Below are 13,091 nucleotides of genomic sequence, written 5' to 3'. Positions count from 1 at the left end.
GGATTTGTGAATAACATTGGCCTCCCTGATCTGTGTAGTTCTGCACTCAGCAGAGATTCATGCAGATGTGCCAGAATGTGAAAACATTGCTGAGGAGGAATGTCCCTGAGCAGATCCCAGAGGTGCAGAATGATGCCCTGCAACAATTTACACCAGCAAAGCCCAGTCACTGTGGTGCAGCTGCTCTAGATTCCTGAGAACCAACCAGCAAATTGTCCCCCTTCTCCCCTGCCCCACAATTTATAATGAATTGTTCATAATGGATTTTAAAAATGGAATTTCCATGTGGAAGCTGAGGACCACCCCAGTAAATGTGACAGATCTGTGCAGACAGGTAATGCTGCAGAGTGCACACTGTGCTGATAGAAACCTGTTTCTTTTTCTGCATCAGCCTGTCTTGCCATTCCAGTCAGAACAGTGCCAGCAGCCTTGGAGCCAGACAGCCAAATCATGGTGCTGGGGCAAAGGCAGTGATTCTGGGAGCCATGGAGAAATGGAGGGACCTCTGCTGAAAATTCTCTGCCTTTATCCTGGGGTTATAACATTGAGGTGCAGGATGTGGGAGCTGAGAAGCTGTTTTGAAAGAAAAAATGCCAAGAACCCTCTGTCTTTTCCAGAGCAGAGCAGAGCAGAGCAGAGCAGAGCAGCTCAGCAGTCTAACCCTTGAACTCAGGGCTCTGCCAGTGGAGGCGGCTGAGTGTAGTTTCTGTCCTGACTGACTTTAAACATTAACCCTCCTTTTAAAAAAATCTCTCACCTGGGCTTCTTTTTCTTTTCTGTGTTTCTCTGAGTTAGTCCCACATTTATCAGGCCTGACCTGAATTTCTGTGGAACGTTTTTCTTTGTTGCTGTTGCAGAAATATACTGATGTGTCCCCAGGTTACTTCATACCTCCCAAATGGCATGAAAACCAACGTTACTTAAGTTGTAGAATCAAACATGCAGAAGCACCAAAGTCTTAGTTTCAGGGTTATCCAGACAACTTCAGTTATAACTCTGCTCCCTCTGTGCTGCAAATGAGGCCAAACTTCTATTCACAGGGTAGGATTTCAGTATGTAGTTAAAGCCTTTCCTTTAACACATGCCCACAGGCATCTTATTCGCTCCTGTGAATTAATATTTTACTGCAAGAGAGAGCTCTTGCAAGGAGGTGCCCATCCTGTGTGTCTGTAGGGTAACATCCAGTGATGGATGGCTCAGGGATGTAGCCTGTGGCTGCCGGGATCTGTCCAGTGGCTGGACAAACCTCTCCAGTGGCACTGCTGGCACTTTGGGTGTAGATCCTGCCTTGTGCTGGGGAGCTGGGCTTCCCTTGGTGCCGTCATAAACCCTGTGTGGCCCTTCTGACCATGCTGAGTGTCAGAACTCACATCTCTGCATTTAGAGTGGTGGAAAATAGAGGTCAGTTGGATCTTGAGGAGCACCGGAGCCAGAGGAAATCCTGGGCAGGCTCTATTCTAGCAAGCTCAGGTATTAATGACTTTGCTGCACCACGTCTTCCTGAGTAGCTGGAGAGTTGGACTCAGGCAGTGTCTGCCCCAGCTCTGTTCTCCTGGTGCCAGAATCCCCACTTGAAATCTCACAGGAGGACGTAGCTGTTCCAGTATATTGCAGTCTCAGGGGTACTGGGAGTGACTGGCTGCTGTGTAGACATACCCTGAGGCTGGCCAAAAGTGCTGGCAGCAGTCCGTACCCACCCTGGAGTTGCTAATTTTATTTTCTGCCATTTGTGTTGTAAATCTGTTGAGGAATGTCTCTCTCTCCGTGTTCCCAGGCTCCCTTTTCGAGCTCCCCTCCTCCCAGGTTTCACTCTTCTTCCACAGATAATTGCAAGCACATTTTCACAGTTAAGTTGCTCTTCTCTGTACAACTCCAAAGGACATAATGGAACAGTGCCCATTTCATCATATGTGCTTGTACATCACAGTGGTCTGATCTAACCAAAGCAGTTATTTAATAACAGGTTCTGGTTCAGAGAAAGAATAGGTATATCCTAAAATTTCAGGGGATGCATCTTCCACTTCTGGTTCCACACTGAGGGATCTGTTTTAGATAAAACAGATCATCATTATTATCTACCTTAGTAGCTTGATAATAACTTTCTGAAAACCATGTCCTAAGTTAGTCAAAAGGAAGCAGATATCAAAGACAGGTTTAAACATATTAAACAAACAAACAAAAAAAAAAAATCAGTGGAGACTTCTGCCAGCATGGATGATTTAACCTGGGGAGATGATAGTGATGGAGCAGCACTAAACAGAAAGTGTCTTGGCCCACTGTAGGACAGTACAGAACACCTGTGTAAGTTGAGTACCAGAAACAGAAGATCCCTGTTGTTTGACCTGGTTGTTTTTGCCATGGCAGTGGGATCACACAGAGAAAAATTTTAAAACAAGAAAATGGCGTACAAAAATCACACTGAGAAAAAGAACATCAGGGAGGAGAAACTGGGAGGTTTGGTGGGATCGTGCTGTGGATAGGCCTCAGTTTGGGTGTGTTTTTTTAGCATGATGTAAAGCTGCAAGATATTTCCAGGTGCATTTACTGAACCTGCTAATCCTGGCATGGTACAGGGTACCTTCCCTCTGTCATGATGATCTGTTTCACCTTTGTACCATCCAAATTTGAAAGTTTATTTACAGTGCTGGAATGTAATAACATTGGAACTGGGCGTGGGAATGTCCACGTCCTGTTGCTTTCTGCACTCTTGTGGCAAACATTAGTTCTGGGCAAGGGTTTCTATGGCTTTACTCTCTGCTTTGTGAAAGATCTCTGTGTAATCCCTAGGGAAGCAACATTCCCTTGCAGTCCCTCTAATTTCTTTGTTTTTGAGCATCTTGTACAGCTTTACTTAATAAAACTGCACCAAACAGGCGAACGACAGCCATTTAGAAACACAATTTTTGTTTAATCAATAGCTTTGTAGCTTTGCCAGCTCTGCCTTTCTTTCTGAAGGCTTTCTCTGCTGAGTAAGCCAGGGCTGTGTTAAGTAGCTGGGCCGTAATGATTTGGCAAACCTTGCATCTGCTTCCTGCCACGAGGGTTCTGGTTTCATACTCCACTGGCTTTGCTGGCAACAGCCTGGTGCACCCAGTGACCCAAAACATGGGGACAGTACAAGTCCCCATTGTGCAGCCTCCCACTGCACACCAGCACAGGAAATATTAGGTTTGTAAGTGCCATTTACCAAATAATAATTTGTTTTTATACAAGGGCAGCGATCTAGATGAAATATTTACTTTTCCACTAGCAGTTGGGTTCCAATAGCCTGTAACCCGTGCTGTCTGCCTGGCCTGCTGAGTTCAACAGGTTCCAGGTGAAAATGACTTCCCGAGCTGGGGAAGGTGATAAATCCCAGACTGTCACTTGGAAAAGCCTTTGGTAGTAAGTCAGCAGCAGTGAAATGTTGTTGCCTCTAAAAATGTGGTTCCCTTTAGCTGTTACGTCAGTGGAAGGCTGTGCTGGGGTGGAATAGGGTTGGCTGCCTCTTGGCCAATAGTTGTGTTGGGGAATAAAATTCAGCAAAAAAGAGTTTACTGGAGAAATGAAATAAACAGGCCTGCTTTGTTCTCAGTGATCCCTTTCCATTTGCAAAATCCTCCCTACATTGGATGCTGGGCCTCTTTCCATTGCTGGATCCAGCCCAGCCGGAGTTTGTTGTCTGTGTCTTTACTTCAACCCCAGTTTCCATAAAAAAGAGGAGAATAGCCCACAGTTTTCTGCTTTTGTTTTTGCTTAGGTAAAACAAATCAAAGCAAAAGGAATCTGATCATAATGGTTTGGTCTGACTTGCTTGGAAAGTTTACTTCCTGCTGGGCTCTAATTAGCTCAGGGCCTTAAAAAGGAGGATTTTTCACTGCACCTTCTTTCTCTGCTCCAAAGCTCACTGGGACGCTCATCTTATACACCGCATCTTTTCCACATTTGGGACAGTTTGACCTCTCAGGAGTTTGTCATGTCCACCCTGTGGTGCTGTTTCTCACCTGCCAGTGACAGTCCAAACCCTGCCTGGCTCTTCCACCTGCTCCCTGCTGGGCTCCTTTCCTCCTACCCTGCTGTTTGCCAGCGTCACTCCGGAGACAGCTGATGAAGTGGCAGCTTTCTAATCTAGCTTTTAAATATTCATTTTAATTGCACACAGTAAAACTAGGCTGCAGGATAAAGAAATGTTCCCTAGAAGCAGTTTGCTTCTTAGTTCAGGTAGTCTCTGTACTTAGGAAAAATATCTTTCCTTCAAAGGAAAAGCACAGCTTCCTTTCTTCCTCCTGAAAACACAACCACCAGCACTTTTCAACGGGTGAATTCTTTCCTGTCTGGTTCCTCCTTTATCTCAAGTAGAGCTGCTTGCTGTGTAACATGGGGGAGATTTAGTCCGAGAAGGCAGAACTCTTCCCTACTATCCATCATGAGTCACCATGGTCAGAAGTGGTCAAATTTTGATAAAAGTGCAGGAGGTTGCCTGCATTTAGTACCTTTAAAGAAATGCTGCAAACTGGATTTTCCTGAAGGAGCATTATAATAATGACTTTGTCATCAGCTTTCCTGCCTGGGTGCACAAGCATCACTTCCCATCTCTTCATTTGAAGTATCACCTCCGCTGTGTATATATTTTACCTCTTTCTCCATTATTTCACTGTTATTGGAACATTTCCAGGACAAATCCAGATATGATCCTGAGGGGTTTCTCCAGTCAAAGAAAAAGGCAATTTGTTTGCTTAGGGAAAAATATTCATATTTTCTTTTTATACTTTAGATACTGCTCTCCATACCTGCAGCTCCTTCTGAGCTGTTTTTGGTGTGTTTTGAAGTAACCTTACCTGGTTTGCCAAATGTGTGATTGCAGGAGCCCTGTTGAGCACAATGAATAGAATAGCATGAGGAAAGCTCATACACATCTCGAGAAAGCTGTCACCAGTTAAATGACACACACCCCGCACCTCTTATCAGCTAGAGACCCTGTAAAACAGTATCTTCTTATGCAAATAACAGATTTTTTTCTTTCTCTGTAATTTGTGTTCACGTTGATATGTTCAAGCCACAGTTATTGAAAGCAAGAGTGTCTTTCCAAGTCGCTTTTTACTTTCCTCATGTCCCTTCCTTAGACAATATAAAAGCAGACTTGGCTTTATTAGCATTGAAAACCAGGCACACCCACTACCCAAGGAATGTCACTTCAGTATTGGTCTGAACATATCATTTCAAACTGCTTTGATACCAAGCCATAATTTGCAGCATTCCTGTTTGATATCGAGTCTCTCCCTGCTGATAAAATGAGTGGAACTGAGATAACTGGCTGAACTTCCACAATCATTTACGAGCAGCCAAGGCCAGGTGGTTCTGGTATGATGAATTATTTTACCAGCTGAACCATTATGAAAAACCCCAGGAGTTTAGGGAGCTGGTGTGTGGAAGTGCCACTATTGGAACAAAATTTTAGAATTGGATCATGCATTTCCTGTGCAGCTTTTTTCCTAGTCAATTCTAGTGGGTTTTTCTCGTTTTTGGAAGCAAAAGCGAGCCCAGAGGTTTGTTAGTGTCCACTGCAGTCGCCTGTTGTGTTGGTGAATCAGTGCAAGAGGGTCACATAAGGATGGATTTCTTCTTGCACCGAATCTCTGAGCCCACAGTCATTGACAATGCAGACCAAGAAAGAAGATGAAAAATATTCCTGTGAGAAGGACTTCTGCTGCTCTGAGAGCCATAAAACACATACCCACTGCCTTGCCTGGGACCTGCAGAACACTTGATGCTGGTAGAATTTATATATTGCATTTACTTCTCACCTTTTTATCTTTTGATGCTGGCCATCTCCTCCTTCTCACCTCCAGGAATGGAGAATTCATCTCCCAGTGTGGGGAAGGCAGCCAGCATTCCTGACTCCTACAGTGCATTCCCCAGGCTGTCCCACTTCCCCAGCGCTGGGCTGTGGGTGGCTTCCTGATGGGGCAGGGTGTGGGACATCTGGGTTACTTGTGTTGCACGTCTTTGGCAAATATTCCACGCCATCTCTCCCCTCTCCGTGCTTTTCTTTGAAGGGCGTCTTGTGTTGTAGCTCTGCATTCAGGTTTGGCACTCGGTCATTTAATGCAGTTGACTGGAGGCTTTCAGTGGTTTCACAGGAGTTTTGGAAAAGTGATTGCACACAGAGCTTCCCCTGGGGTTTCTGACACTGTGAGTGACAGGGCCGTCAGTGCTCACTGAGCTTTTGTCTCTCTCCCCTCGTGGGTGGGAAATCCCACCCAGCTATCCCGGGGTTTGGTCTTTTTTCCACCCTACAATTTATATTCCCTTTTCATCTTCTGAGGAAATGCATGTCACATTTTCGGAGGTCTCGTTCTCACCCACTTCAGGCAGTGCTGAAAGCAAACAGCTTGTTACCCTTCAGCTTGTTCCTTCTGCTGTGCCCCGGGGTGCTTTCCAGAAACAAGGAGCTACAGATGGAGCACAGCAGCCTCTGTGCAATGAGCAGTCCGTCTCTGCCCACCACTGGTTCATTCATAGTCATTGTGCTCCTTCTGCAACAGCTCTCTGTGTTCTGAAACCAGATTGAAGCAAGTGAGAAAGAAGGAATTTTGTATGTCCAAGAAGTGGATTTAATCGCTTGGAGGGCAAGGAAACAGCTTAGTGCAAATATTTTCATGGAGACATCCTCAGATAAATTTATTCTTACTTTAGGGTCACAGTTCAGCTGTGATCATGACAAACAGCCAGTGTGAGACAAGAGATTCCCATAGAGAGTCACTGATCCATGTTGTACCGTGAGTGTTTTTGGATATATTTATATTCAGCTCTTCAGCAGGGATTGATTGAAGGAATTAAAGCAATCCTTGACTCCTACTGATGCTGTTGTGTCAGAAATCTGCTGTGTGTTGCTGGCAGGTATGAAAGAATGTGTGAAAGTGTAGAAATGCTCAGGATGTGGTTGGTTGCCTGCATGGAGATGGAACAGAGCTTTAAGGAAGGAGACAGGAAAGATTCCTGTAAGATGCTAAATGGATCTTGGAAAGGAGGGAGTATTGACATCAGAAGGCAGAAGGGTGTTTTCCTGAAGTAATGCTACCTCTTCAATGCTGAGTTTCTCCCAGATTTATTTGTATATATATTGATCAACTTGAGCATTTTGTAGACCTCTGTATTTGGTGGAACACTCATTTTTCTGCCCGTGTAGCCTCAGGACCTGCCAGTTCTTATAAGAAACTGTGAATCTTTTTCAGGAAAAGGTTGAAATGCAGGGGCCACATCCTAGAAATCAGAAGCAGTGGAGGGAGGCCCTTGGAATGGTGGATGTTCAGTTGCCTTGCAGCTGGATTCCTTCATCTCACCAAAGGTGCTGGAATGCATCAGGCGAAGCCTGCCCTGCTGTGAATCACCCACTCTGTGAAACAGCAGGGGCTGCTCAGAGAGAATCCCATGAGTGAGCAGATATCTGCTGGAGAAAGGCGTCAATAATGGGAGCATGTGATGTTGCTGGGGAGAGGATCCTAAGATGATTCACCCTGTTCTTCATGGCCTTGGTCAGACTTCAATCAAACCATGTAAAAGTCTGGTGTTTGTATCAGTGAGCTTCTGAGTGCAGGACCACAATGGGTGTCCCTGCCATGTCACTCATGTGCTGTCTGTCCCTGCCATGTCACTCATGTGCTATCTGTCCCTGCCATGTCACTCATGTGCTTCCCGTCCCTGCCATGTCACTCTCCTGTGCTCTTTGTCCCTTGCGGCACAAGCTCGTGCTTTGCTGCCTTCCAGATTCCAAGCTCTTCCAAAAGAGCTAATTCTTTTTAAATGAAAACCATATCATAAAGGGCTGGATCTGTCATGCAGCTGAATAAACCACAGCTTTCCACACTGTTATTCACCATAGGCGTTCGTGTGTTCTCACTCGCTGTTGTTGACTTCTTGGCTGCTTGATGAGTAGATAACCATATAAAATATCTGGTTACTTCATTATTGGAGAGTGACATAAACTTGGTTATGAAAACAAGAGTCCAGTAGTCATGGCTCCCTTTAAATGTTGACTTTCCTGATTAAAAAAACCCCAAAAGTACAGCACCCATCCTGAACATCACTGTTCTAGATAACACTGTGTACACAATGACCAGCCTTGGTTACTTCAAATGCTTTAAGTAGGATCATCTCCCTCTCTTCATCACAGCTTCTCAGAGAGTTCCTGACACTTTCTGGAATAGTCAAAGCATATTTAAAAAACAGTGTCTGCATGTTTGAAAAGCAAAGGCTGAAAAAGCCTGCTTTACATTAAGCCAACTGCTTCAGTGGCCGCTGGTTTTGTAGGAAGGTTGCACAAGATGTTTCCTTGCCCCCATCCACAGTGAGAGCTCAGCTCACCTCAGCCCTTTCCCAGGATTTGTTAGTTTCCCCAAGCCTCTCTTGGCCCCCTCTGACATCTCTGGCTGTCTCTGCCTCTCTTAGAGGCATCACCTTCCTGGGTCACCCTCTCAAAGTTACTGTCCTCACTTTGCACTGCAGCTCCTATTACAATTCCAGCTCAAATGAGCACTCCCACTTTATCCTTCCTCTGTTACACCTTTATTCTCAACTGGATGGAAACCTCATAGCTTGCAAGATGATCAGCATTTTATATTGAAGCGTTAAACATGTTGAACCAGTTCAGAAGTAGGCATCTTTCCAGTGATGCAGCTTCGATTTCAAATGTTAATAAAAATTCCTAACATTGAACTCAGTTTGGGAGTGGACAGCTCACAGGCTGGATGATGTGGGGTGCTGTCTCCCACGCCTGGTTCCAACCCAGCCCCAGGCAGGAGCTGCTAAGAACTGTTGATGTACATCCTCTGCTTAGTGACCTGTTTGGATTTGAGTTTAATGGCCATGTTTAACTTCTCAGCTGCCAGCTACACATCCTGTGTAACCTCCATCCATACCAGCATCTTCCTCTGTGGTTGACATTGGATGCACTGCAGAGATGGGATTCCCTTCTCAAACCTTCATTGAGACCTGAAAGGAGGTGGGAAGGGGAGAAATTTTGTCCTTCATACGGAAAAACAGATGGCATTTGTGCACGTCTAAATAGTTGTCCTTGTGTGGGGCACTGTCATCCTGCCCACACTGACATGCCAGAGCAGATAAATTATAGCTCCCCCTTCTCCCTTACCTCTCCCAGTCTGTGAGGATGTTGTTCAGTCTGCCATCCTTTTGCATTTATTTTTCTCCAGTGGACTTTAGAAAGAAATCTTATGCCTAGTGCTGGCTCTGCATTTAATGCTGGATTACTTGTGGGTGAGTCATGGCAAGCTGGGTCACAAGGGAATGACTTCTCATATTCTCTGCTGAGGTCAGTGGTGATGTGCCAGGCTGGTACTGCCTAGCTCATAGCAATGTTCCCTTGCAGAAACAAAGCCTTCAGGAGAACATCTGCAGGGTAAGGCATGTCACAGGTAGAGAAAACACACTGTCCAGCAATCAAGTATCAGCCAAAAATGTAAAAACCTCAGCGGTCCCACTGAATTTTTCACTTGGAGCATGAGATGTCTCTGCCTTCTCCCCACCCCCCGTATTTGGTATACAGCTGTAATGGGCCCTGTGCTCAGTTCTCTGAGGCCGGTGCTGGTCTGCAGGGCTGGCCCCAAGGTGCTCTTCCTATTTAATGTGTTGCTGAGCTTACACAGTTACAGCTCTTTGTTACTTGGTTCTTTGGAAAGACTCCTTTGGGTTTCTGTCTGTGGGAGGGAGAGACAGCCTGCTGTCCTCATTTCCTTCTTGGCAGCTGGACGTCCTCCCTGCCCCTTGGAGAAGTGGTGGCTGAGGTAAGTGCAGTTGTGTGGAGAGCAATCAATTGTTTGTCATGCATGTTTAATAAGCAGCTGGGGTGACAGCCAGGACACCTTGGGTAGCCTTGATAGCCATGAGTTTCTGAAGTGATCCAGCATTTGACTCACACCGAATTATTTGCAGGCAAATGGAATGGTTTGACTTTCAGATGGGGGGGATGGAGGTGGTCTTAATTCTTGGCATTTCCACTTCTGAGTGTCTTTTTTTCAGGCTTCCCTTTTTCATATTTCTTTCTTTCAGTTGCTACCCTTTTTCTGAAGAAAAGTGCTGCTGGTGCTGCTGCTGGTATTTTCTATCAAACTTGCCTCTTGTCCCCACTTCATATCTCTCCCTGAATGATAACAGTCCTGGGGATTTCTCCAGTGGTCTCTTACCAGCCAGAGTTGCAGGTGTTGAAAAGATTTTAAGCATCTCCTAAATCAGTTTCTCCCAGCTCTTGGCATTATCCTCTAACTCAGATTTGGGTTTTTTATTGAAGATCATAGTGGTTCTGGTGAAGATTTGTGTACATGACCTCAAGAACCTTGAGGTGCAGCAGTGCATTGGAAGCAGTAGGAGGCTTTCCACAGGCTTTGGTGCACTTTGGCTCAGGCTTGAATAAGGAATAACAGGAAACACTGGAAAACACACCAAAGCTAAACAGAGCAGTTTAGTTACATTAACTGTCTAGAGGAGAAACTCCACTAATGACCCAAACAAACAAAGCAAGTGCGTTTCTTCAACACTGCTGTGGGAAAACAGAGGGCTGGTAATTGAGTTTAGCTTAAAAGAGTTACACAAGAAATTGGCCAGCTCAGGCCCAGAGTGTAATTCTGGCATCCTGACCCAGTTCTTATTGCTGCACAGGCTTCATGGAGGCCAGAGCTCCCAGAGACGGCATGCTATTTTTTATTCGTAGCAGTGCTACTTTAAAGCCTTGCTCTCCAAAAAAGCTGCATCAAAGAGATCTGTTGTTGCTGCCTCCCTGTGACTCCTGATCAGATTTGCCTTGCTGTGATTATGTTAACAGTCAGGACTCAAACTGGTCACTCAGCTTGTTTCTGGCCTCACACATGATGAGCAACAGTAAATGTGCTGCAGGACTCCTCCAGTGAGGCCGTGGTGTGTTTGACTGGTAACAATGCATTATTTATATTAGGAAAGAAGCTGGAGTGTGAAACCAGAGTCCCAGGGTGCTTACTCTGAGTAAACATTGAATGAAAGGATTCGAAGAGCTGAAGGACAGTCTGAGCTGTCCTTGCTTGCCTTTGTGAAATCTCTGTCTTCAGGAGGGGAATGTTATGAACTGAAAGGCTGAAGTTTCCTGTGGGGTAAGGATGGAGGAGTGACTGTGGTAGTAACAGCACAAAGGGGAACTGAGTCCTGCTCACCCCTAATGGCTCTGCTGGCTTTGGAAAGAGTGACAGGCAGCATCTGTTTGTGGCTTTTGATAAAACAGACATTTATGTCTCAGGGAGCACAGAGGGCAGTGGGTTTGCAGGGCAGTGCAGTGTCATTTTGACATTGCTACTTCTAATCTAAGAGCTTTTCTCATCAACTCTTTGTTCAAGATCAGTTTATGTAAGAATAGAACTTCCCAAGGCAGAACATTTCAAGAGACTGATTACCTGCTTCTAATTCCACATGAATTCTGAATAGCAGGTAAGATTAGATGGTCACAAATTAAATGTAAACTATTGGTTCAGTTTGCACTGGTGTTTAGTACAAACACACACTGCTCTGTCCCATTTATTTCTGTTAAAAGGAGGGCCACTATTCATTAGTCAAAAGAACCAGCATGGCATTGCATTTACTACGTGTTTAGGAAAACCTGGTCCCTTTGATGTAGCTGGAGACCCTTGAACTTCAGAAAAGAATGTGTTAGCATGCTAGGGTATGCCTTAGTCCTGCAGGTCATTTAATCATTTTCTCAAGTGAGTCATTGTAAGGTAAAGTAGATGCTGAGAAAAGTTCTGCATTGCCAATTAAAACAGGCTCCAAAGGTGTTGCTGGTTTCATTCTACCAGAAACTCATCACTGAGAGGCCGGGGGGCATTGCCTGTGTACCTTGAGGCCAGATCTTAACCTATTATAAACTGGCAAAACTCTTTTGCTTTATACCAATAAAGGTATTCCTTTCAGGCTCAATTCCTTTATGCTTATGACTTTTAAAAGTATTTCTGTTAAGAAAACAGGAATGATCCCGAAATGGGTAGATTTCCACACATGTAAGAATTGAATGAATTTCAGAAGAAGCCTGTAAATAACTTGAGGTGTGAGTTTTGATTCATTCTTTATAGGCCATACATTTTATGCCTCAAAACCCCTGCAAAATAAAGCATCCCACAAATGACTGGCAGCCTCAGCATTTGTCCTAGGCAAGGCATCTTCCATGAGATCAGGTTTAAAATAAAGTTAAGGATGGGGATGTACTGATTAGTAAGTGCTACCCTTGTTTTCTCACTTTCAACATATTTGACCAAAAATAATTGAAGCTAATCAGAAAGCTAAAGCATTTCTTAATTGACAACCCTAGACCAAACACTAATCTTTTCTCCAAGGGATAAAATCAGGGATCCTAAAGCACTTGGAAAGTCAGAAAGATGATTTGTTTTCAGCCTTTTGAAGTGGAACAGCTGATGTGCTGACCAGGAAACCATTCAGGAAGCTGCCAGAACAGGAGGGCTGCCAGATCCCATCCCACAGAAGCAGTAGAAACCCAAAAAGGACCCAGCTTTGAGTCTCAGCACTGTGGCAGTCACAAGACAGACAAGATGCAAGAAACCCTGGAAACCTGCCTGGTCTCCCTTAGAAAAGTTAACAGGATTGCTGCATGCCCATGAGCCTTCTAAACTGGCATTTTGGGGCAGGCTTTGTTCTGGAAGATTCCTGACAAGCTCACATGCCTTGCTTCATGGTACTGAGCCCTTTCTTTCCTGACTTCTAGGAGCACAATCTTTAGATGGGCTTATTTGCATTGGAGAAATACTGCTGGAACTTTCATCCTAGCATGTGAGGAGTTTTCTCTGTGTGCAGAAACAACATGGGTAAAATATTTGGAGTGAAACCCAGGCTCCATTGAAGTCAATGGCAAAACTCCCATTCACTTCAGTGGAGCAGGAATTTCACTCTTTACTGTTTTGAAGTTAGAGTTACTAATAGACTGTTAGATTATTCCTGCATGCATCAAACAAAATGTGCATTGATGTTAATGTTTCTGCAGTGTTCAAAAACCACAAAGGTTTAAAAACAAGAATAACTATGAACTTCTGAGTCTAAAAATTGTATTAAATGTAGTTTTGCTAGAA

The 13,091-nt window shown here is 44.6% G+C and overlaps 1 protein-coding gene across 1 annotated transcript in view; it reads left to right on the top strand.

Moving 5' to 3' along the window:
* Window positions 1-13,091, top strand: part of ADAMTS17 (ADAM metallopeptidase with thrombospondin type 1 motif 17) — a 151,343-nt gene that overhangs the window by 62,732 nt on the left and 75,520 nt on the right. The window lies entirely within an intron of this gene.

This window comes from Chamaea fasciata, unplaced genomic scaffold, assembly GCF_029207755.1.
Source record: "Chamaea fasciata isolate MVZ Bird 193981 ecotype frontalis unplaced genomic scaffold, bChaFas1.0.hap1 SCAF_14, whole genome shotgun sequence".
Classification (NCBI taxonomy): Eukaryota; Metazoa; Chordata; class Aves; order Passeriformes; family Sylviidae; genus Chamaea; species Chamaea fasciata.
The sequence above is the reverse complement of the archived record's forward strand: the minus strand, read 5'-3'. Positions and strand labels throughout refer to the sequence as shown.